Source organism: Saccopteryx bilineata, chromosome 1, assembly GCF_036850765.1.
Source record: "Saccopteryx bilineata isolate mSacBil1 chromosome 1, mSacBil1_pri_phased_curated, whole genome shotgun sequence".
Classification (NCBI taxonomy): Eukaryota; Metazoa; Chordata; class Mammalia; order Chiroptera; family Emballonuridae; genus Saccopteryx; species Saccopteryx bilineata.
The window spans coordinates 344,441,821-344,466,378 of NC_089490.1; the positions used below are offsets into that span (position 1 = coordinate 344,441,821).

At 46.8% G+C, this 24,558-nt stretch overlaps 1 pseudogene; it reads left to right on the forward strand.

The window, feature by feature from the left end:
* Window positions 1–478: 478 nt before the first annotated feature.
* On the forward strand, window positions 479–24,475 carry LOC136319576 (guanylate cyclase D-like; annotated as a pseudogene).
* Window positions 24,476–24,558: the final 83 nt, after the last annotated feature.

Below are 24,558 nucleotides of genomic sequence, written 5' to 3' on the forward strand. Positions count from 1 at the left end.
GGTAAAATGGTAGTGATTCAGGGACCACTCCCAACAAGGAGGCAGACAAGGTGATGGGAAGGGGAGTGCACTCCAGAAAGAAGCCTGATCGCAGCCCTTCTTGGAGGAAATTAATCAGCTACGCCTCATAACAGCCTATGAGGTCTGTGCTATTATTACACTTCTTTTATTAGTGAGGAAACTGAGGCTCAAAGAGGTGACATCAATTGTACAGAATGTAAATGGATAATCTCGAAGTTCCCTTCTGATCTGCTGAATGCCTGAACTTAAGCCCAGCCCCTCTTTCTGCTATTGTCGTTGTGACTCTCAGCTCCCCAGGCCTCCCCAATAGCTTCCTGAAATTATTTCCATCCACTGTCAGGGGGAGAAACCAAGGCACAGAGTGATGCCAAGTGGCAAAGCCAGAGCCAGAACACCGATCTATCTGACTCAACTTATCTGGTGGCCTTCACCACGTGGACTGGGGACAGGAAAGTCTATGGCAGGGTTGCCTTGGGATAATAATGATGATGATGATGATGATGATGGTGGTGATGATGACGAGCAGTCAGTTTTACTTCACATTTGTGGGGAGTTGGCACCAGAAAGTCCCCAGGAGGCAGGGCTGGTGAAAAGAACCAGGTGGGCATCCCTGGCAGCAACAGTTGTTTCAGCACCTGGGGGTGGGGGAGAGTCTGCGGGGTGCCAGGCACCTCCCATCCGTCATCTTCTCCATCAGCACCCTTCTCAAAAAGGTGGTTTAGTGAGCTCATTTCACAGATGAAGAGACTGGGGTTCAGAGAGGTCACTACCTTGTCCACTATCTCACAGAGAGGTGATGGCAGATCAAGGATTTTTTGTTGTTGTTGTTTTTGTTTTTGTATTTTTCTGAAGCTGGAAACGGGGATAGACAGTCAGACAGACTACCATATGCACCCGACCGAGATCCACCCATGGCGCCCACCAGGGGGTGACGCTCTGCCCACCAGGGGGCGATGCTCTGCCCCTCTGGGGCATCGCTCTGTCGCGACCAGAGCCACTCTAGCGCCTGGGGCAGAGGCCAAGGAGCCATCCCCAGCACCCGGGCCATCTTTGCTCCAATGGAGCCTCGCTGCGGGAGCAGAAGAGAGAGACAGAGAGGAAGGAGAGGGGGAAGGGTGGAGAAGCAGATGGGTGCTTCTCCTGTGTGCCCTGGCCGGGAATCGAACCCGGGACTTCTGCACGCCAGGCCAACGCTCTACCACTAAGCCAACTGGCCAGGGCAAGATCAAGGATTTAAATCCCATTTTTCCAGTCATACCCTGAGGTAGAGCCTTTTCTGAGACCTGAGACCCTTTCCCTAGCCACACCCAGGGTAAACCCAGGAAAGCAATAAATCTCAGTCCACTGGCTAGCATTCCCTGGGCCCTGAACAGGATCCAAGGAGTACCTTTAAGGCCTGATCCCCACACTCCTACAGGTCAGGACTCCAGGCTCTTTCATATCCCTCTGGGGGACCTCAGGCCCACCACCCACATGGTACTTGTTACAGAAATCTTCAAAAACATGGCATTGTCCCCTTCCCTGTGCTGGCCACTGGTGGTTCCTGACCATGAGCCACCCAAATGCATTCAGCTGGTGGAGGAGTGCTGTGAGGAAGCTCCAGAGGAGCTGGACCAGATCTGGACCAGATCTACACCCTGGGCAGTGCTCCCTGGGAAAGCTGGGTGCTCACAAGCAATGGCTGCTTTGCTCAGTGGAAGCCCCATGTCATCTGTGGAGCCTAAAGTCCTGTGCAGATAGGGGACAATGGGTCAGCATCATAATCCCTGAGGGTGGGGCCTGAGGGACATCATCTGAGTGCCTTCCTATTCTCTGAAGAAGCATTGTTACATTCTGGGCTTTACGGGAGAGAATCTGAGGTGCAGAGAGGTGCGGGGGACTTTCAGGGTAAATGAGGGAGTAATAGATGGAGCTGGAGTCCAAACCCAGGTTCGTCTGCCGGCAGAGCTGGCCCTGAGAGCCTCAACCCTGTGCTGGTCTCCTGGCACCAGAGCAGAGAGGCCATTTGTGGCTCTGGAAGCAGTGCTGGTTCCCTGCGCAGTGAGAGGGAGATGTGAGTGACACTGATGCTCAGGCCTGTCTTGGGGATTGCAGCAGGAGGGGTGAGGCAAGTCTGTATGAGTCTGTGGGGCAGTGGAGTGTGTGGACCTGGCTGAACTGGCTGATGGTTCCCACAGGGCTAACCCATCAAGTCTGAGGTGACATCTGCGTGCCTCCACTTCCTACCCTCCACCCCCGCCCCCTGCCACAGCAGAACATTGTCAAGGAGAGGTTGTAAGGTTGTTGTTGAAGGTACAGTGTATAACCACCTATGAATGTCCTCATAGGAAGACCTAAGAGAGTCTGGTCAGTGCCAGCAATGGGTGTGTTCCTCTTGAGCAACAGTTTAATTCTGCTCCACTGTCTCGTGGACTCCATGGACCATGTGGTCTACATTTTCTTCTCTGCTTTGTTGTTAGAAGACTAAATTCTAACATAGACTTCACTGCTAGATTAGCTTTTATTTGTTTGTTTTTAAAAAAACTTTACTTTCCTTTGGTCCCACTGTCCTTATATATTTATTATTTTATTTTGTGGCTTTGCTTTATTTTTCTTAGTACTTAAATTTTTTTGGGGAGTGACGTCACGGAAATGGCGCCGTGAGCAGCGCGTCCGACAGATCTCCCCAAAATCACAACAAGTTTATCAACTAGAAACAGAAAAAATTATCCTCGGAGCATTCCGGAGTTCCACACAAACTGAAAGCGAAAGGACTGTTATCACTTGAATCTGAGAGAAGAGGGTGTGGAGGAAGCTACCGCAGGGACGTTCATTCAAGCCGCGGAGGGAGTGCGCCTGTGGTGAGTCAGCCCACACTCGGGAGCGGCGAGCAGCCGGCGCGCGCCCGGTCGGGTTGCAGAGCGAGCACCGCTAACGTTCCCAGCAGCCCGCGCACTGCAAGTGAGAGTCGCCAGCCACCGGGGCCAGGAGCACCCCATTCGCACGTGTGCCCTGGGCATTCCACGCGCCCAGAGCGCCCTACTGGCCCGCACACCCAGGGTGCCCCATTATCCTGCGCCCGGTGCGCACCAGCCGCCAGCGGCAGGGCGAGCAGGAGAGGCGCCAGGGCGGTCTTCCCTACTTGGGAGATTCTCTCCGTGGGCGGGGCACCTCACCCAGCCATTCAAGCTAACAATCAAGCATTGGGGGAGGGGCGCGCACAGGCAGCCTGAAATACCTTTGGGAGCACAGCTGCGACCCAATCACTGAAATTAGCTTAACCCATGAAATCTGCGCACCCACGGGTTCTAATTGATAAGATCTCTCTCAGTTCAGCGATCCAAGACAAGAGGCGTGATATTTTTTAGTGCCTCTCGCTAATGGGGTGGGGGCAACTTCTGATTGATAGAGCCTCCATATTCAGGGATAAACGCTAACAAGAGGGACTTGGCAGATAATAAGATCTATACTACACTAGTCACAAGCAGAGACTAGTGACTCTTCTTCCCAGCCAAAACAGGCTACAAAGTGTGGAAAGCCTGGGTTGAGAGGTCCAACTGAATGCTAGGCGCTGAACAGTCACCTTGACAACAATTGACTCCCACCCCCGCCTGATTACACTGGAGGCTCTGACTGCCAGAGCCTTTCCCAAAGCCTTGCGCTGAGTGGGGATAGAGTGGGGATTTCCCAGCTCTTTGAGCCTCTTACTCCCCAGGCAGAAGCAGTTGCAGCCTTATAGCTGGATCACCAGGCTGCTAATTCAGGAAGGGGGGACTAAGAGAGAGACTCCAGGAAAGCAAACTCTCTCATCGTTGGACCCTGCAAACGCCAACAAGCCTTGACTACCAGCAAGACTAAAGCCAATTATATGACATTGCCATAGAATCCCATCAACTGCAAATCCCTACCTAAGTGTGACACAGGGGCAGAGCCTGGGGTACAGAGTCACCGACCAGGAAGAGGGAGAGAAAAGAAAAAGGAAGAAGTTAACCTCTCAAAATCAAGAAAAATCCACAGACTTTACAACTTGTTCCACTAATTTTTTTTTGTTGTTGTTTGTTTCTTCTATCTTATTGCCTTTATTTCCTCCACCTCGGTCCTTCTATTCTCTGCCCATCTTATGCTTCCCTTTTCTTGAACTACACTACCCATGAGTGTTACATTTTATTTCTCTTCTTCATCCTCACCCTCCTTTAAGGTTATACTCCAAAACACTTAACTCTCACTCTCTCCTCTTTTTTTTTGTTTTGCTTTATTTTGTTTTTTTCTCTTCCTTTTTTTTTCTTCCTTCATTTTTCTCTTTTTCTTATTTTTTCCTTTCTATTCGTTTTTTCTTTTCTCATTTTACTTTCCTCCCATTTAATCCTCAATCACGAACAAATTAGTTAATTTGGGACTCAAGGCTTTTTTTGGCTTTATTTTTCTTTTTCGCTTTTGTTTTTGTTTTTTTCTTGTTTGTTTGTTTATTTTTGTGGCATTTGGGGTCCTCCCAACCCAAGGTCTCCATTGTATTTAGTCTTCGCTCCACTTAATACAACAGATTTTTACTTGTTATTTTTATTTTTTTCTTCTTTATTATTCTTTTTTTTTTCGTCCTTTTTTCTGGTTCCCTCTTATCCCTCTCATTATATCTCTTAGTCGACCATCACTTACAAGCAAATCATCTTATGCTTGTCTAAGATTTTCTTCCTTTTTTTTTTGCATTTAGTAGGTCCCTACTCCCTTTTTTTGCCCCTTGAACTCTTCACCCCAAATCAGGCCCTCCATTATAGGCACGATATTTCACTGAGGAAGGAAGAGGAGGGAAAGAGAAGAAAGAAAAAAGGGGGAAATAATAAATTATTACTGTTTTTTTTTGGTGGGGTGTTTTACCTTTTTTTTTGTTTGTTTGTTTTTTGTTGTGGTTTTTTTTTTTTTTTTACTTTTTACTCTTTATTAATTCTAATTAGTGCTATCAACAAGACCACCCTCAGATGCCAATAAGAAAGAGGAAATAGAATATTATGGATACAAAAGAAAGAGAGGTAACACAAATAGATGTGGAAAAATCTATGGAGAAAAGACTTAACATATTGGAAGCCTTGGAGCCAAATGACAGAGAATTTAAAATAGAAATCTTAAAAATACTCAGAGATATACAAGAAAACACAGAAAGGCAATATAGGGAGATCAGAAAACAACTCAATGAACACAAAGAATATATTACCAAGGAAATTGAAACTATAAAAACAAATCAAGCAGAAATGAAAAACTCAATTCACGAGCTGAAAAACGAGGTAACAAGCTTAGCTAACAGAACAGCCCAGATTGAAGATAGGATTAGTGAAATAGAAGACAAACAACTTGAGGCACAACAGAGAGAAGAAGAAAGAGACTCAAAAATAATAAAAAACGAGAAAGCCCTACAGGAATTGTCTGACTCCATCAGAAAGAATAACATAAGAATAATAGGTATATCAGAGGGAGAAGAGAAAGAAAATGGAATGGAGAATATACTCAAACAAATAATAGAAGAGAACTTCCCAAGCCTGTGGAAAGAACTAAAGCCTCAAATTCAAGAAGCAAACAGAACACCGAGTTTTCTTAACCCCAACAAACCCACTCCAAGGCACATCATAATAAAGATGACACAAACCAATGACAAAGAAAAAATTCTCAAAGCAGACAGGGAAAAGAAGAGTACAACATATAAAGGAAGGCCTATTAGATTATCATCAGATTTCTCAGCAGAAACTCTACAAGCTAGAAGAGAGTGGACCCCAATATTTAAAGCCCTGAAAGAGAGGAACTTTCAGCCAAGAATACTATACCCATCAAAGCTATCCTTCAAGTATGAAGGAGATATAAAAACATTCACAAATACAGAAAAGATGAGAGAATTTATCAACAGAAAGCCCCCACTCCAGGAAATACTAAAGGGGGTTTTCCAACCAGATTCAAAGAACAAAAGAAAACAAAACCACAAGTAACAGCTCCACCAAGAACACAATAAAACCAAACTTAAACTGTGACAACAAAGGAAAAAAAGGGGGGAGAGGATGGAGATTAACAGTAGCAAAGGACGATGAAGTGCAGAAATACTCATAAGATAGGGTACTACAATGAATATGGTAGGTACCCTTTTCATTACTTAATGGTAACCACCCTTGAAAAAACCACCACAAAAACACTTGACTTAAAAAAGGGAGCAACAGAGGAAAGAAGTATGGAACACAAACAAATGATAGAAAAACAAAAGAGAAGAATCAAACTAGATACAAAACTAACAGAAAGCAATTTATAAAATGGCAGTAGGGAACCCACAAGTGTCAATAATTACACTAAATGTAAATGGATTAAACTTACCAATAAAAAGACACAGAGTAGCAGAATGGATTAAAAAAGAAAATCCAACTATATGCTGCCTACAAGAAACACATCTAAGCAACAAGGATAAAAACAAATTCAAAGTGAAAGGCTGGAAAACAATACTCCAAGCAAACAACACCCAAAAAAAAAGCAGGTGTAGCAATACTCATATCTAATAATGCTGACTACAAGACAGAAAAAGTACTCAGAGACAAAAATGGTCATTTCATAATGATTAAGGGGAAGTTGAATCAAGAAGATATAACAATCCTAAATATATATGCACCAAACCAAGGAGCACCAAAATATATAAGACAGCTACTTATTGACCTTAAAACAAAAACTAACAAAAATACAATCATACTTGGAGACCTCAATACACCGCTGATGGCTCTAGATCGGTCATCCAAACAGAGAATCAATAAAGATATAGTGGCCTTAAACGAAATACTAGAACACCTGGATATGATAGACATCTACAGGACACTTCATCCCAAAGCGACAGAGTATACATTTTTCTCTAGTGTACATGGAACATTCTCAAGAATTGACCATATGTTGGGCCACAAAGACAATATCAGCAGATTTAGAAAAATTGAAATTGTACCAAGCATATTTTCTGATCATAAAGCCTTGAAACTAGAATTCAACTGCAAAAAAGAGGGGAAAAACTCACAAAAATGTGGAAACTAAACAACATACTTCTAAAAAATGAATGGGTCAAAGAAGAAATAAGCGCAGAGATCAAAAGATATATACAGACAAATGAAAATGAAAATACGACATACCAGAATCTCTGGGATGCAGCAAAAGCAGTAATAAGAGGAAAGTTCATATCACTTCAGGCCTATATGAACAAACAAGAGAGAGCCGAAGTAAACCACTTAACTTCACACCTTAAGGAACTAGAAAAAGAAGAACAAAGACAACCTAAAACCAGCCGAAGAAAGGAGATAATAAAAATCAGAGCAGAAATAAATGAAATAGAGAACAGAAAAACTATAGAAAAAATCAATAAAACAAGGAGCTGGTTCTTTGAAAAGATCAACAAAATTGACAAACCCTTGGCAAGACTCACCAAGGAAAAAAGGCACAGGACTCAAATAAATAGAATCCAAAATGAAAGAGGAGAGATCACCACAGACATCATAGATATACAAAGAATTATTGTAGAATACTATGAAAAATTATATGCCACCAAATACAACAATCTAGAAGAAATGGATAAATTCCTAGAACAATACAACCTTCCTAGACTGAGTCATGAAGAAGCAGAAAGCCTAAACAGACCAATCAGCAGGGAGGAAATAGAAAAAACTATTAAAAACCTCCCCAAAAATAAAAGTCCAGGCCCAGACGGTTATACTAGTGAGTTCTATCAAATATTCAAAGAAGACTTGGTTCCTATTCTACTCAAAGTCTTCCAAAAAATTGAAGAAGAAGCAATACTTCCAAACACATTTTATGAGGCCAACATAACCCTCATACCAAAACCTGGCAAGGATGGCACAAAGAAAGAAAACTACAGACCAATATCTCTAATGAATACAGATGCTAAAATACTAAACAAAATACTGGCAAACCGAATACAACAACATATTAAAAAAATAATACATCATGATCAAGTGGGATTCATCCCAGAATCTCAAGGATGGTTCAACATACGCAAAACGGTTAACGTAATACACCATATCAACAAAACAAAGAACAAAAACCACATGATCTTATCAATAGATGCAGAAAAGGCTTTTGATAAAATACAACACAATTTTATGTTTAAGACTCTCAACAAAATGGGTATAGAAGGAAAATATCTCAACATGATAAGGCCATATATGATAAACCATCAGCCAACATCCTATTAAACAGCATAAAACTGAGGACTTTCTACCTTAAATCAGGAACAAGAAAGGGCTGTCCACTCTCTCCACTCTTATTTAACGTGGTGCTAGAAGTTCTGGCCAGAGCAATCAGACAAGACAAAGAAATAAAAGGCATCCATAGCGGAAAAGAAGAAGTAAAGGTATCACTTTTTGCTGATGATATGATTCTATACATCGAAAACCCGAAGGACTCCACAAAAAGATTATTAGAAACAATAAACCAATACAGTAAGGTCGCAGGATACAAAATTAACATACAAAAGTCCATAGCCTTTCTATATGCCAACAATGAAATATTAGAAAACGAACTCAAAAAAATAATCCCCTTCACGATTGCAACAAAAAAAATAAAATACCTAGGAATAAACATAACAAAGAATGTAAAGGACCTATATAATGAAAATTACAAAGCATTGTTAAGGGAAATCGAAAAAGATACAATGAGATGGAAAAATATTCCTTGTTCTTGGATAGGAAGAATAAATATAATCAAAATGGCCATATTACCCAAAGCAATATACAAATTTAATGCAATTCCCATCAAAATTCCTATGACATTTTTTAAAGAAATGGAACAAAAAATCATCAGATTTATATGGAACTATAAAAAACTCTGAATAGCCAAAACAATCCTAAGGAAAAAGAATGAAGCTGGGGGCATTACAATACCTGACTTTAAACTATATTATAGGGCCACGATAATCAAAACAGCATGGTATTGGCAGAAAAATAGACACTCAGACCAATGGAACAGAATAGAAAGCCCAGAAATAAAACCACATATATATGGTCAAATAATCTTTGATAAAGGGGCCAACAACACACAATGGAGAAAAGAAAGCCTCTTCAACAAATGGTGTTGGGAAAACTGGAAAGCCACATGCAAAAGAATGAAACTCGACTACAGCCTGTCCCCGTGTACTAAAATTAATTCAAAATGGATCAAAGACCTAAATATAAGACCTGAAACAATAAAGTACATAGAAGAAGACATAGGTACTAAAATCATGGACCTGGGTTTTAAAGAACATTTTATGAACTTGACTCCAATGGCAAGAGAAGTGAAGGCAAAGATAAATGAATGGGACTACATCAGAATAAAAAGTTTTTGCTCAGCAAGAGAAACTGATATCAAAATAAACAGACAGCCAACTAAATGGGAACTGATATTTTCAAACAACAGCTCAGATAAGGGCCTAATATCCAAAATTTACAAAGAACTCATAAAACTCAACAACAAACAAACAAACAATCCAATAAAAAAATGGGAAGAGGACATGAACAGACACTTCTCCCAGGAAGAGATACAAATGGCCAACAGATATATGAAAAGATGCTCAGCTTCATTAGTTATTAGAGAAATGCAAATCAAAACTACAATGAGATACCACCTCACACCTGTTAGATTAGCTATTATCAACAAGACGGGTAATAGCAAATGTTGGAGAGGCTGTGGAGAAGGGGGAACCCTCATTCACTGTTGGTGGGACTGTAAAGTAGTACAACCATTATGGAGGAAAGTATGGTGGTTCCTCAAAAAACTGCAAATAGAACTGCCTTATGACCCAGCAATCCCTCTTCTGGGTATATACCCCAAAACCTCAGAAACATTGATACGTGAAGACACATGTAGCCCCATGTTCATTGCAGCACCGTTCACAGTGGCCAAGACATGGAAACAACCAAAAAGCCCTTCAATAGAAGACTGGATAAAGAAGATGTGGCACATATACACTATGGAATACTACTCAGCCATAAGAAATGATGACATCAGATCATTTACAGCAAAATGGTGGGATCTTGATAACATTATAAGGAGTGAAATAAGTAAATCAGAAAAAAACAAGAACTACATGATTCCATACATTGGTGGAACACAAAAGCGAGACTAAGAGACATGGACAAGAGTGTAGTGGTTACCAGGGGTGGGGGGAGGGAGGACATGGGAGGGAGGGAGGGAGAGAGTTAGGGGGAGGGGGAGGGGCACAGAGAACTAGATAGAGGGTGGCGGAGGACAATCTGACTTTGGGCGAGGGGTATGCAACATAATTTAATGACAAAATAACCTAGACATGTTTTCTTTGAATATATGTACCCTGATTTATTAATGTCATCCCATTACCATTAATAAAAATATATTAAAAAAATTTTTTTTTGAAACACAGAGAAATAGAGAGGTAGAAATAGATTATTATATTAATAACCTATATATATTTTTTCTACTTGTCTATCCACCCACCTACCCATACACTTATTCATCCATACATATATCTTATTCACCCATCCAGTATCGATCCACCCAATTGTCTATCTGTCTGTTCATTCATCCATCCATCTGTCCATCTTTGAGAAGAACAAAGAATGCCTTTTTCACAGTGTTATAAGAACCAGTGCAGTAGGGTGTTTGTTAATGGCAATGCTATGCTGAGCCTCTCTGCCTGCCTCATGCAGAACTAACCTATTTTTCCTCCCAGCAACTTGTGCTTTTCCTTTTCAGAGCTGCCATCCCTGTCTATTACATACCTGGTCCCTGTCAATCATCTCTTCCAGGCAGGGACTGTGTTTGGTTCACAGCCCAGACCACCAGGCTGTGGGCTGACTTGACTGTACTAACCTTCATGGATGAATTGGACTTTTTGTTTCATCTTCAAGAATATCATCAAGGCAGGAAGACCAGTGCTGCTGACTCTATGCTGTGGATGTCGAAGAGGTATTCCCGGAACCTGGAGGACCTGATCCAGGAGCAGACTGAAAACTGGAGTTGGAAAGGCGCTCTCTCAGATGTTCCCTCAGTGAGTGGCCCCTTCGGACTTGATTGTGCCTCAAGCCTCAGTGGCTCTGAGCATGGAATCTGGAGCATAATAAGTGCTTAGTAAATCTAGGTTTCATGAATTCATTTGACTCATTCCTTGTCTATTTCTCCAACATACTTTCATAGAGCCCTTACATATGCTAGGCACTGTCTGGGCACTCGGGTACTGAATTTCTACTACCTCACTCTCTTGGAGACAAGGAGAGAGTATAATGCCCCCTACCCCCCTTCAGAAAAAGTAACATCCTCAGAGGAACAAGTAAATGTTGAAGGGAAGCCAGCATCCCAGCAGACCTGTCTAAGATCCTTTGATGCTCAACCCAGGATTTCCCCTTAAATATTCCCCCCTTACCTCCAAACTGTGGAAAGGGGGTTCTTCTACCTTGTCACTCTGGAACTTACCATCCCTCCAGGTCTGTGGCTGAAGCTCTGAAAACTGGGGCAACTGTGGAGCCAGAGTACTTTGAGCAAGTTTCTATATACTTCAGTGACATTGGGGGTTTCACCACCCTCTCAGCCCTGAGTGGGCCCATTGAGGTGGGCTTGCCCAGTGATCTCTACATGTTGTTTGATGCTGCTTTGGGAAGCCATGTGATGAAGCTGGCATTCCATCTCTCCTTCTTTTACCACTATGTTTGTCATACATTTACTTCCAGTCATTTATTCATGTGTTTTCATCAAGTTGCTATTGCTGTGTAGCAAATATTCTCAGGTGGTTAATACAATTAGTGTTTATTATTCTTCACAAGCTACATGGAGCAGTAAAGTTCTCTGGACTCAGCTGGACTCGCCCATACCGATGTGGATGAGACAGGAAGTTCTGCTGATCTTGGTTGGGCTCTCTCACATCCTTAGAGCCTTGCCTGGGACAACTCAGTCTGGTCCCATGATCTCTCAGCCTCTGGCAGGCTAATTGGGCCAGGGGAGACAAATGAGTCAGTTCCTGTGCCTGCTTCAGGGAGCTCTTGGTGCTGTAGGTAAAGATGAAGGCAACCCACAGTGAGAGTGATGATCAGGGAGGCGGAGAAGGCTGAGAAGTACTTCAATCCAGCCAGGGGCAGATGTGCAGACTAAAAAGCAGGAAAGGCTTCCTGGAGGAGGTGCTGTCTTTCTAGCATTGTTCAGTCTGGGGCAGGGGTGGCTCCCAAAAACAATGGGGGGGGATATGTACTAAAACTTGAGGCTTGAGAGGGTAGGCCTGTGACTGTGAGGAACTCTGAATTGGTTGTGATGGCTGCACAAATCTGGGAGTAAGTGGGCAGGTGGGGGCACTGGAGAGGGCAGTGGGGGCCTTGGCAGAGCTGTCGAGACCCTCCATGATCTGTGTACCTCTTGATTCCAGCTTTGAATCCCAGTTCCTGGGGGTCTCGGATCAGCTTTAGTTACTGCGGAAGAGGTGAGGAGGGAGGTCCCAGGTAACAGCCATGTTCAAGCTCCACTGGCTTTGGCTTTCATTTGTTACTCCCTAGCCCCTTTCCTGTCGCGGCTCTCCAAGGACCCAGGCATGGGGAGGGCCAGACCTGGGGCTGACGCCAGAGTGAAAAGGATGCTTGGACAAGAGGCTTCAGAGGAGAGAACTAACTGTTTGAGGTGCCAGGCAGGCTGCTGAGAGCATTGTGTATATTTTCCCAACAGCACTCATCAGTACTTATTGAGTGCTTACTGTGTCCTGGACACTATTCTAAACACTTTATATGTGTTATCCCATTTAACTATTGTAATAATCTATGAGGTAGGTACTGGTACCCTTAATTTACAAATGAGGAAACTGAGGTGATTAAATGGCTTGTTTAATTACATAGTCCCGGTTGAATATGAAGCTGACATTTGAACTTGAGCATTCTAGTCCCGACACCCTCCCTTTAGGGGGGCTCACCATCCCCACAATATGGATGTCCTCAGGATACAGCCACAGGTTCACGGTGGCCCACAGGGTCCTCCAGGAGCTGGCTCCGCCCACCTCTCGCGCTGCATCTCTGGCCGCTCCGCCTCCGCAGACCTCCGTGTTCCCGCACATGCTTTGCTCTCCTTGGCACTAGGCCTTTGCACACGTTGTTCTTTTCTGCTGGGACACTGCTCTCCCTCCCCCTCCCCTGGTTCCCCCCTGGTCATCCTGGTCTCAGGTTAACTTGCTTGCTCTTCTGGACATGGCGACAAGCTCCTGTGTGATGCTCTCATGACTATCCCTGGACAACACAGCCACACTTTATGGTCCTAGCCTAAACCACTCTGTCCCAAATGCTTGACAAAGTCCAACACATGGTAGATCTTCAGGAAATATATGTTAACTGAATGAGTTGCTCATTGAGGCCCAGAGTAGAAATGACTTGCCTGAGGTTACACAGCTGGTAGATGGCAGAGCCAGAATGGGAATCTGCAATGTCCACTGCCACCACCACTGCCTGCCCTGTCCACCTGCCCACCACTGACCCACAGAGACCTGAGCCATGGACATTCTCAGGATGCAGCTTCCCTCCTGGTCCCTCTTCCTGACCCCACGTGCCCGCCCCAGTCTGTGGTTCCGAGGCATTGTCCCTCGTTCCGACTGAATTTCCCCTTGCCTCCAAAGCCTCCCTGGGCCCCAGGAAAAGATTCCTCATCTCGTCTCATCTTGCTGAGCCCTGCAGCTTTGATCTGCCCTGAGTCACCCCTGGCATGTCTCTTCCTCCCCCGTTAATCTTTTCTCACACATGTGTCCCTCCCAGCTCTGAATCACACCTTCTGATCTACTCTGAACTCTGGCCAAGAGGTCTGCATCTTTCTGGCAGAGTGAAATGAAATAAAACAAGGCCCGCACACCCCTCCAGATGTGGGGAAACAGGAGGCCCCATTTCTCATGGTGTGCGAGCGCATCTCTCACCACTCAGGCCATCCGCCTTGGTTTCCCCGCCGTCCCCAGCAGGATCTGGTTACAGCTCTTTAATCCGGTCTGGCTTGGGAGGCAGCCAGGCAATCATTTCCTGGTTCCATGGGGGTCTGCGATTCCCTCCCAGCACGTGCTGAGTGAGCACTTTCATGGACAGAACTCCAGAACAGAGCCCACGTGGGCTGCCCCAGGGGGGGAGTCTGGCCCTAGCCATCTGCCGGGTGACTGTGGACAAATCACTTCACCACTCTGAATGTCAAGCTCCCATTTGTAAACAGAGATGAAAGTGTCTGTGGCTTACAGTTGTTCTGCAGACTAAGTAATGTGAAAGAAAGTGCTATTGTCTATTCATTCACCAACATGATGTAGCATGAAACTGCAGGTGCAGGCACTGAGGCTTCTCCCTGACAGCACAGCCTGGGAACAGGGGCAAGCACCTACAGAGGGCTGGCCCAGTCTAGACAGTGTCACAGGCTATCTCATTTAGCCCTTGCAGTACCCCTCAGAGGGAGGGCTCATTATCCCTACTGTACAGTTGTGAACACAGGCTCAGAGAGGTAAGCGACTCACCTAAGGTCACGCAGCAAGCTAGTGGTGGAGTTAGAAATCGCATCTGTGTTTGTTAATATGGAAACCTTTGCTCTCACCTTTCCCCTGGCTGTGTTCTTCCATCTGAGAAAGGACTACAACTGTGTACAAGGAGTCATGGCCCTCACTGCAGCCATTGATCTAAGATCTAACTAAGTCTTTCAGAGCTCATCTCATGAGTCTGAGTTCCTAGAGAGCAGAGCCTATGCCTGGTCATCTTTCTGTCACTGGGGCTCTAGGGATGATTAATGATTGCACCACGCTCTCCCTTCCGGCTCAGATGGCAGGCACACGGAGGGCTAGCAGTCAGTTTTAGCAGTTTGGAGAATGTGGTCTGGATGTGTGGCTACTTTGGGGCTTTCTACTGTTCCTCCTCCCCACGGATGACCTTGGGTCACCCATCTGAGGCAGTGCTGGGTCCCCAGAGCAGGTGCACTGTCCCTGAACCACAGCTGCACACCTGGTGGGCTGGTGGGGGGGCCCATCAAGCGGCAGGCCTCCCAGGCCGCTATGGGAGGCAGGACTCAGGCCAGACACATGTGCTAACCATGTGCAGGGCAGGATCAGAAGGAAAAGGCACACAGCAGGCAGATCCTCTCTCCCCAGAACCGGGAGAGGGAAAGGGCCAAGCCTTGTTTATCAGAAGGCAGCATAGCGTACGAGCTCTGGAACTGGACTAGCAAAGTTCAGATCTGTGCTATGTGACGTGGGTGAGCAACTTAATCTCTCCGGCCCAGTTTTCACCTGCAAAATGGCAATAGTAATAATGCCTATTTCACAGACTTCTTATGAAGATATAATGTATAATATCTGTAAAGGATTTGGAATAGTGTCAGGCAAGTAACAACTGCTATACAAAGATTTAAGCATTTAATCTTGCCTTCTTCCAATCTTGCCCAACAACTAAGGCATTCTTCCTCCTGTGGGGAAAGAGGGGATGAGCAGGGGAAAGCCAGAGCTTACTCATATTTTCCCTTCCTGGGGTGTGGGGTGGGAGGTCTCTCCGCTGTGGAAATATACACAGTGGAGGGTAGCTCTGTCCCCGACCCCACCACACTCACTACCAGTCCAAAAATACTGGGCGGATGGCAGCAGGTGACATGGGGGGGGGGAGGTCACAGCCTCAAGGAAGGAAAAATCTTTCCCCCAGCTGGTGACCTGAAAGATTTTAATGGACTCCATCAGGTGTGAGCTTGGATAATGGAGAGCTTGGTTCTCAACAAATAGGGATTTGGGGAGAGCATTTCAGGCAGAGGAACAGGGCGATCAAGTTCTGGGTGTGAGCAAGTGCCCCGAGTCTCGGCAGAGAGTAGAAAGTCTCCCATTAGGCTGAAGCATGGGGAATCAGGAGCAACTGTGAGGAGTAAGTCAGGAAATTCTGCAAGTCAGGGGAGTCCCTGATTGCTAGGCCATCGGGTGTGAATTTTAAGCCATTGGCCATGGGAAGCAAATTTAACTATTTGAGCAAATGTAGTATGGTTGGGGCAGATCACCTCCTGGTGTCGGGGTAGAGACAGCCAGGGTGAGAAAGAGATTTGGGGGACATAAGCAATAGGGAACATCCCCCAGCTAATGTTGAGTACTGAATTACAGTGGCCCCTGTGGGCAGGAAAAGCATCACCATTATTGTTATTACCCGCCAGATGCGAAGGGTGAGTGGATGGTGCCAGCTTCTGCTGGCTGCTCGAGTGGCAGCACAGGAACTGAGCTCGTTAGCCTGCAGAGGGGAAGACTTGGGAGGGACAGTCACTGTTTTTACCTTGGTTAGTCTGGCGTATGGCAGGGGGGGAAGGCCACAGTACACATGTCCTCAGCTCCTGAAACAGGAAAGGCTTGTGGATTGAATTCAGATAGTAGAGTTGGAACTAGAGGTGAGGGATTAGTTTCAATTCAACTCAATTTGTGAAAGTCAGGATTGCCTGAAGGGAGAAGCAACCACCTCAAGAAGGAAGGTACCTTCCTATTAGGAGACATGAGCAGGCCAGGACAGCCACTGGGACTGGAGGTGGGGAGTGACCTTTAATGTCCCTCCCAATTTTGAGATTCTGTGATTCTATCTTTTCGAAAACCTTAAGCCATGCAAATGATGAAGATGACAATGAAGGAAGCAGAAGTCTGTTTATTGAGCATCTATGATGAGCCTGGTTCTTTAAATACTTTATCTTTAATATGCATTCCACATGAGAGGAAACAGGCTCACACAGGTGAAATAGTCTGCCCACAGTAAACGTCAGAGCCGGGATTTGAACCCACACCATTCTGATTCCAAAATCTACATTCTTTTCAGTACACGTTGGAAGGCCAGTGGCATTTGGAAAACAGGATATATATTCAATATACACGTACTCTTCTCCAGATGAAGTTCTGATCTGCCACTGTGGCACTATGCAGACAGGGCACCCAGGTCTGCCACCAATGAGCTCATGGCCTGATGTCAGTGAAGATGAACGGGCATGGCCACCTGCAGTTCAGACAAAGGTGACCTGAAATATGCAGATCCAGTCATTGCTAGAGTGTGTGGAATGAGCGGCCTGGCAGAGATGGCCCTGTGGGCTCCAGACCACAGGGGTTGTCATGGGTTCTCCCCTGAGTGGGATGTGGGCAGTGTCTGGGAGACTGTGTGCTCATGCTGAAGTGTGAGGCTGTGATTTCTAGGTGGAGACCACTGGAACGCCTACATGGTTGCATCAGGGCTGCCTGGCGTAAGCAGAGCTGGCATGCGGTTGAGATGGCCGGCATGGCCCTGGATCCTCAGCTCTGGCGGCAACTTTGGATGAGGCATGCACCTGGCATACCCATTGGCATCAGGGCTGGCCTGCACTCAGGTACAGGCTGGGGTCACGGGGACGATGGGCCAGACCAGTCTCCCAACCCTGCCTGAGGTACGGGCTGAGGCCACTCCAATGATGTGTTTCTGGAGTTCAGAGATTCTAAAACTCTGTGATAAAATAAAATTTACATTTCTTTCTTTCTTTTATTATTTTGGTTTTTTCTTTTTCTTTTTTTTTTTGTATTTTTCTGAAGTTAGAAACAGGGAGGCAGTCAGACAGACTCCCACATGCACCTGATCGGGATCCACCCGGCATGCCCACCAGGGGGCGATGCTCTGCCCATCTTGGGGCGTTGCTCTGCTGCAATCAGAGCCATTCTAGTGCCTGAGGCAGAGGCCACAGAGCCATCCTCAGCACCCGGGCAAACTTTGCTCCATGGAGCCTTGGCTGCAGGAGGGGAAGAGAGAGACAGAGAGGAAGGAGAGGGGGAGGGGTGGAGAGGCAGATGGGCGCTTCTCCTGTGTGCCCTGGCCAGGAATCGAACCCGGGACTCCTGCACGCCAGGCCGACGCTCTACCACTGAGCCAACCAGCTAGGGCTATCTTTCTTTTATTATTTTAAGGCTCTAAGGTATATACATCATAGAATCTGTGTTCAGATTCACACATCTTTTGTGTGTGTGAGTCTCATCATCTGTCGAGAGCATCTAAGTTCATGCTCAGGAACTGACAGTCTGTTGGGAGAGGCAGGACAGAGACCTTCTGTGGTCTTGCAAACAACTAAATGTTTGAGGGAGAGACCTCAGGTTTTCTGATATATCCTGTTCCATTCCTTTCTCCCTCCACAGTTTTTCCTGCAAGATAAAGTCCAGAGGCCCTGCCCCGTAGTCACCAAGACCCTTGCTAATCTCTCCAAGCTCACTTCCCACCACTCCCCGCTTGGCCCTCCACCCAAACTCAGCTGCTTGCACTTTCCCACCAACACGTGGGCTCTGCTTGTGTGCCGTGGCACCTGCTGTTCCCTGCTGACTCATTCTCTCATCCTTCAAGACACAGCTCATGCACCACCTCCTCCAGGAAGTCCTCTGGGCTGGATCAGAGTTCCTTCTTTGGGTTGGCACAATCCTGATACTTCCCTCATCACAGTATTGATCATAGTTTGCACATCTCCTTCCACTGAGCTAGGAGCTCCCCAAGAGCACAGACTGGCTTCGATTTATCTGTGGTCACCTACGCCCAGCCCAGAGCCTGGTACAGATGTCATCTCCTCTCTGGATGTTGTTGGAAACTCCAGATACTTTTAACCCTCCCACCCCAGCTGGAGCCCAGGGTGTGGGGTGGGGATGACAGTGGGGATAAGGAAGGGCGGGACTGTCATAGGGACTTCTCTGTGGTCCAAGACCTGCTGGAGCTCACTAAACACATTTGGGTTTCAGGGCCTTGTGTGGTAGGGGTCATGCCTTGATACTGCCTCGGTACTGCCTCTTTGGGGACACTGTTAACACTGCATCTCAGATTGAGTCAACAGGGCTATGTGAGTGTATCCTATTTCTTTTTTTTTTTTTTTTTTTTACAGAGACAGAGAGAGGGATAGATAGAGACAGACAGACAGGAACAGCGAGATGAGAAGCATCAATCATCAGTCCCTCATTGCGACACCTCAGTTGTTCATTGATTGCTCTTCTCATATGTGCCTTGACCGTGGGGCTACAGCAGACTGAGTAACCCCTTGCTCAAGCCAGCAACCTGGGTCCACTCTGGTGATCTTCGCTCAAACCAGATGAGCCCCCGCTCAAGCTGGCGACCTCGGGGTCTCGAACCTGAGTCCTCAGCATCCCAGTCCGATGCTCTATCCACTGTGCCACCGCCTGGTCAGGCAGTGTATCCTATTTCTATCCTGTTCAGGGAAGGACTTTCTGTCTCAGTGACCCCTGCAGCTTGGCTGTTTGAAACAGTGCTTAGTAATCAAATCACCACCTGGTGGCAGCGTACTCTAGTTATTAGTAAAGCAACTGTAAGGAGATCATGTATGTCACAGGTTCTTTTAACTTTCCATGAGGTTTTTGTGATGATCTCATGAGAAATTAGCAGAGAAAACAATGACTCAAGAGGCAGGAAACCTAGGTCTAGCCCTGCTGCAACAGGTTTGCTTTGTGTCCTTGAGCAAAATGCTCTTCTACTAGGCCTCGTTTCCTCATTTCTGCAAGAAGGAGATCCCTTCCAATTCTCTAAATGCCATTGTGGGTTCTTGCTGGAAGCAATAGCCACTCTATGGTTTGGCTAGAGCAGCCAAAAAAGTTGAAGTACTAAGACCTCTACTTCTGGCCACACAGCTTGTGTATTCCACAAGGTCATTTAGTGCCTATCCTGCATAACCAGACATGGTGGCTCTATTGGGGCTCTATTTGTTTTAAAAAAAAACAACAACACCCTACTTAACTACTCTGGCTCAACTTTCATAGACTTCCTTACAGGTGGAAATTATGTTCCTAGAGGTTCTGACTTCATCTTGAGATTTTCTTAACACTCAATCTATGTAATGTGCTTTCCTTTGAGGCCTTTGTTTTAGGGACCAACTACCTACTAGAGAGACCAGAGAGCCAGGCAAAGGGTATTGCATAGATCAGAATTCTGTGTATTATGGGCTAGCACTGGGGCCATCACAGGCGGTTAATGTTTTCACTAAACACTAGGTATGCTGCCCCCGGGTGGTGACTTGAATTACTACCTTTCTTCTCAGCATACAGAATTCATGTCAGCAGCACTGTCCAGACCCTGTTCAGCGTGAAGGCTACAAAATTGACATTAGAGGCCAGACTGTGCTAAAGGTAAGAGACTTTATTTCCTGGTATTAGTGAGAAAAGTTTCCAAAGTTTTTGTGGGCAGCAGGAGAGAGTGTCATCTGACGGATGTGGCTGAAGGGAGACTGCCTGGTGTTGGGAATGGAGCTGATCCTCCACTCCTGAAATTTTATGGCAACAGTTCTTCCTGGAGCCACTCCCTCATTTGGCTTCTCATGAGAAAAGCCCAAAAGCCCGGGGTAGAGAAATTACTTCTATTGGTGATCTACTTGGGCAGCATGCTGGTGTACAAATACATTAACATATTTATTCCCCACAATAATGAAAGGGGGCTTAATGTCCCCATTTTATAGTTGAGGAAATTAAATTAGAGAGGCAAAGTGACTTGTCCAGATTCTCACATCTTGTATCCCAGGTCCAGTGGCTCCAAAGCCTGTGCTTTCTCCAAAGCATTGTTGGACTCCTATTGTCCCTCAGAACCCTAACATAAACATCACCTCTCTAGCCTGGGCTGTGGTGACTCAGTGGAGAAAGTATTAACCTGAAATGCTGAGGTCGCCAGTTTGAAACCCCGGGCTTGCCCGCACAAGGCACATTCAACAACCAATCAATGAATAACTAAAGTGGAACAACTATGAGTTGATACTTCTCGCTCAACCCCCACGCCCCATAAAATCAATGAATGAAATCTTTAAAACAAAACAAATAAACAAATCACCTGTCTCTGAAGCCTGCACCTACTCAGGAACACTTCTTCCTTTTCCCCACCCTAACTATCATGACTTCTCTGTGCACCCACCAGTCTAAAGACCAGCCCTCCGCTGTTGTAGATGTGATATTGTGTTGTATTTGCTTATGAGTGCCTCAAAGGCAGAGACAGTTTTGTCATCTCTGTATTCTTTTTTAATGTTAATGTTCATTAAATGGTACAATATTCCTATGAATGATTTTTCTTCCTACCCCACCTTCTCTCTGTTCCCCAGTTCTTCAGCTAGAGGCAGGCCTGGTGGGGAGACTAGAGCAGCCTCAGTATTTAAAGGACCAGGGCTGAGACTGGGCCTCAGAAATTGGGTGCTCCAGCCTGACCAGGCGGTGGCGCAGTGGATAGAGCGTCGGACTGGGATGCGGAAGGACCCAGGTTCGAGACCCCGAGGTTGCCAGCTTGAGCAGGGGCTCATCTGGTTTGAACAAATGCTCACCAGCTTGGACCCAAGGTCGCTGGCTCGAGCAAGGGGTTACTCGGTCTGCTGAAGGCCTGCGGTCAAGGCACATATGAGAAAGCAATCAATGAACAACTAAGGTGTTGCAATGCGCAATGAAAAACTAATGATTGATGCTTCTCATCTCTCTGTTCCTGTCTGTCTGTCCCTGTCTATCCCTCTTTCTGATTCTCTCTCTCTCTCTGTCTCTGTAAAAAGAAAAAAAGAAATTGGGTGCTCCAGAGTACTTACTGCATTATGCTGGGGAATGTTAGAGCAGGAGGGGGCAGCTCAGAGAGGAACAGTGACCTGTCCATGGTCACACAGCCTGGGAGGGCTGACAATGTGGAATCCTTTGCCCTGGAGACTGAGGTTATAGGAGAGTGAGCTAGAATAAGTGAAGGCAGGTGTGTCTTGTATGGGGGAGTGAGCACTGGGTGTCCTGAGGAGCAGGGGCACTCTGATGACAGAAAGGAGTGACAAGAAGGAATGGGGAGGGCAGCAAACAAACCTCAGTTTCTTCAAGGAGCAATAGCCATCTCTCTTCCAGAGTGGGTACGGTACCTCCAGACCAGCTAACCTGGCCCTGGTGTGCCTCATGCCCCCTTTGTTCCTGACCTCCAGGCAGATGTACCCCCATCCCAGAGGAGGCCACCAGGCCCTTCAATAGTTGGGGAGACTCGGAGATCATAGAATCCTGGCACGTTAACATTCCGGATATGAAGGTCATAGAATTCATGATTTATTATTCCTTTGACAGATAAATACTAACTCATTTAATCCTCACAGCAACTCTATGAGGTATTAGGGCAACTGAGGCACAGAGAAGTGAAGTCAGGGCCAAAGTCACACGGCTAGCAAGTGAAAGAGCCAGGATTTGGATGCAGACAGTCTGCCCCCAGGGGTCTCAAACTCGCGGCCCGTGGGCTGCATGTGGCCCACCGAACAATTTTGTGCGGCCCGCAGACTAATCCACGAAGTTCAAAATATTTTGGATAAAATTAAGTAAGCCCGTGGATTAGTCTGCGGGCCGCACAAAATTGTTCGGCGGGCCGCGAGTTTGAGACCCCTCTAGACTGCTTTGCTCCAAGCTGTTGGAGATTGCATGCCTCTGCCCTGCTCTCTGCTTGAGAAGGTTGCTCAATCCTCTTTCCTCTCTATTCCAGGGGGAGGTTGTGGAGAAGACCTATTGGCTGGTGGGGAAGGCACGCTTCCCCAGACCCCTCCCCACACCTCTGGACATCAAACTTGAGTAAGAGAAATTTCCCCAGAAGATTGGCCTTTTCTGTGCGAAATTTGATATTTGTTTCTTTCTGATTGTGAAAGTCTTAGCTGCTTAGTGTGGAAAACTTAGAAAATACAAAATTCTTGAAGGATGAAATAATCACCATCTCCCCACTCCCAAGAGAGTGCTGTTAACACTTTAGTGCAGCTCCTGCCGGCCGCTTCTGATGCGTTTGTGTGGATGAGATCACGCTGCCTCGGTGGCCTCCCATTCGGAGCTCCACTTCCTGAGGGTCTTCAGTGTTGTTCAGAGCATTTGGGCACTTTGATAAACACACTCGTAATGACAGTGTCAGGATTGCAACATGTGGGGGGCGCCGTGATTAGCTCAACCTCTCTCTTGTTGCTGAGCAGGTAGAATCTTTTCATTTTGAGCTGCTTACAAATAATGCATTGATAAATATCACTGGGCATCTGTTGCCATTCAGACTAATTTCTGTGGAGTCTGGAGGGCAACGGTCATAGGTGTTGCCAATTACTGAGAATTACAGTTTCCTGTTAATAAGAAGGGCCCAGGGCCTACCAGGGCCCACAGGGCCCACAGGTCATTCCACCAGTGGGGAGGCTGAACCTGCGGATGGCCAGAGCCCTCTCGGGGCCCCACAGCATGACCACATCACAGCCTCCTGACCAGAGTTTTTCCTTTATCAGAACTTCCCACTGGCTCCTCTCAGCTCTTCCATGATTCCCCCGCTCCAGGTCGCCCGCTTCTATCTCTTAAAGATGAGAAATGTCTGGGATACCCCTGGGCTTCCTGGAAGGGACCAGTGCTAGAGCAGCCCAGGCTGCGTGTCCTTCAGGGGATGGATTGATGTGAACAGGGGAGACTGGCACAGAGCCGGTTGCGGCAGCCACTTCCTTTCCATCCCGCTGTCAGGGTGTCCCAAGACTTTGGAGAACCTGGGGCAGAGCAGTGCCAGAGGACTGGAACTGACCCCCTCCAATTTTAAGTGCCCTCTGACAACAATCTCAGGGTCCAGCGAGACAGGGAGGGGGACAGGGCATGGATAGGTGTACAGTGGCATACAGAGAAGCCACCGGGATAGGGAACACATAGATGTATTTTTTTATAAGGTCATGTCAGCCCCCTGGATACAGAGCCAGCTTATGTTCACAAAATGCCTCCACACAGCCCCAGGCTCTTCAACTCTGCAGGAAGTCTGTGTGGGTGGCTCACTGGGGAGGCAGCATGGTGTGAGGATGGGGCTTGGTCCGGGCCATGGGCCGTGTGACCTTGGGCGGGTCCCTGTCCTCTCTGGACCTTTCCATGTACCCCAGCAGCCTCAGCTCACCCACCCTCAGGACAGCAGCTGTGGCGCTTTGGGCCCTTTCCTCACCTACCCTGGTCCTCGATTCCAGCTCTCTCCTGCCCCTCGTAAAGCGAACTGCCCTCTGACCTCACAGCCGGCCGTCTACCTCCCACTCCTCACCTCCACACACTTCCCAGAAGGCCTGTCTGCTGATGCTGACTTCACTTCCTCACCTCCCACTCCCTGCCCCACCCCCGCAGTCTGAGCTTCCACCCCCACGCGCCCAAACGCTCTGTGAAGGTCACCAGTGACCTCCGCCCATGTCACTAGATCCGTGGGCAGTTCTAGTTCTCCACCTGACTGCTCAGCAGCGTTTCCCCTTTGCCCTCCCACTTCCTAGAAACGGGCTCTCCCCAGCCTCCTCCTTGGCACTCTGCTGCGCTCCCCCCTCCCCGGCCCGTCCTCCTCGTACTCCTCTCCTCTTCCAACCCTTCAATGCTGGGACTCACGGGGCTCTTCCCTGGGCTCTCTGTCCTGCTAAATGCAGACCATACCCCACCACGCCTCTGAGCTCCGGGACCCTGCAGCTCATCCTGTCCCTCATGGACTCCTTCTGGAGCCTCATGGCATCTCAGACTCCCTGCGTCCACCTGGCAGCGGGGCCCTCCTCCTGAGTTCGCGTCTCGTAGTTGGCCTTGCCATCCTCACTCGGAAAGCTGGCCGCTGCCCTGGGATCCTCAGCATCCCTAAGCTCTGC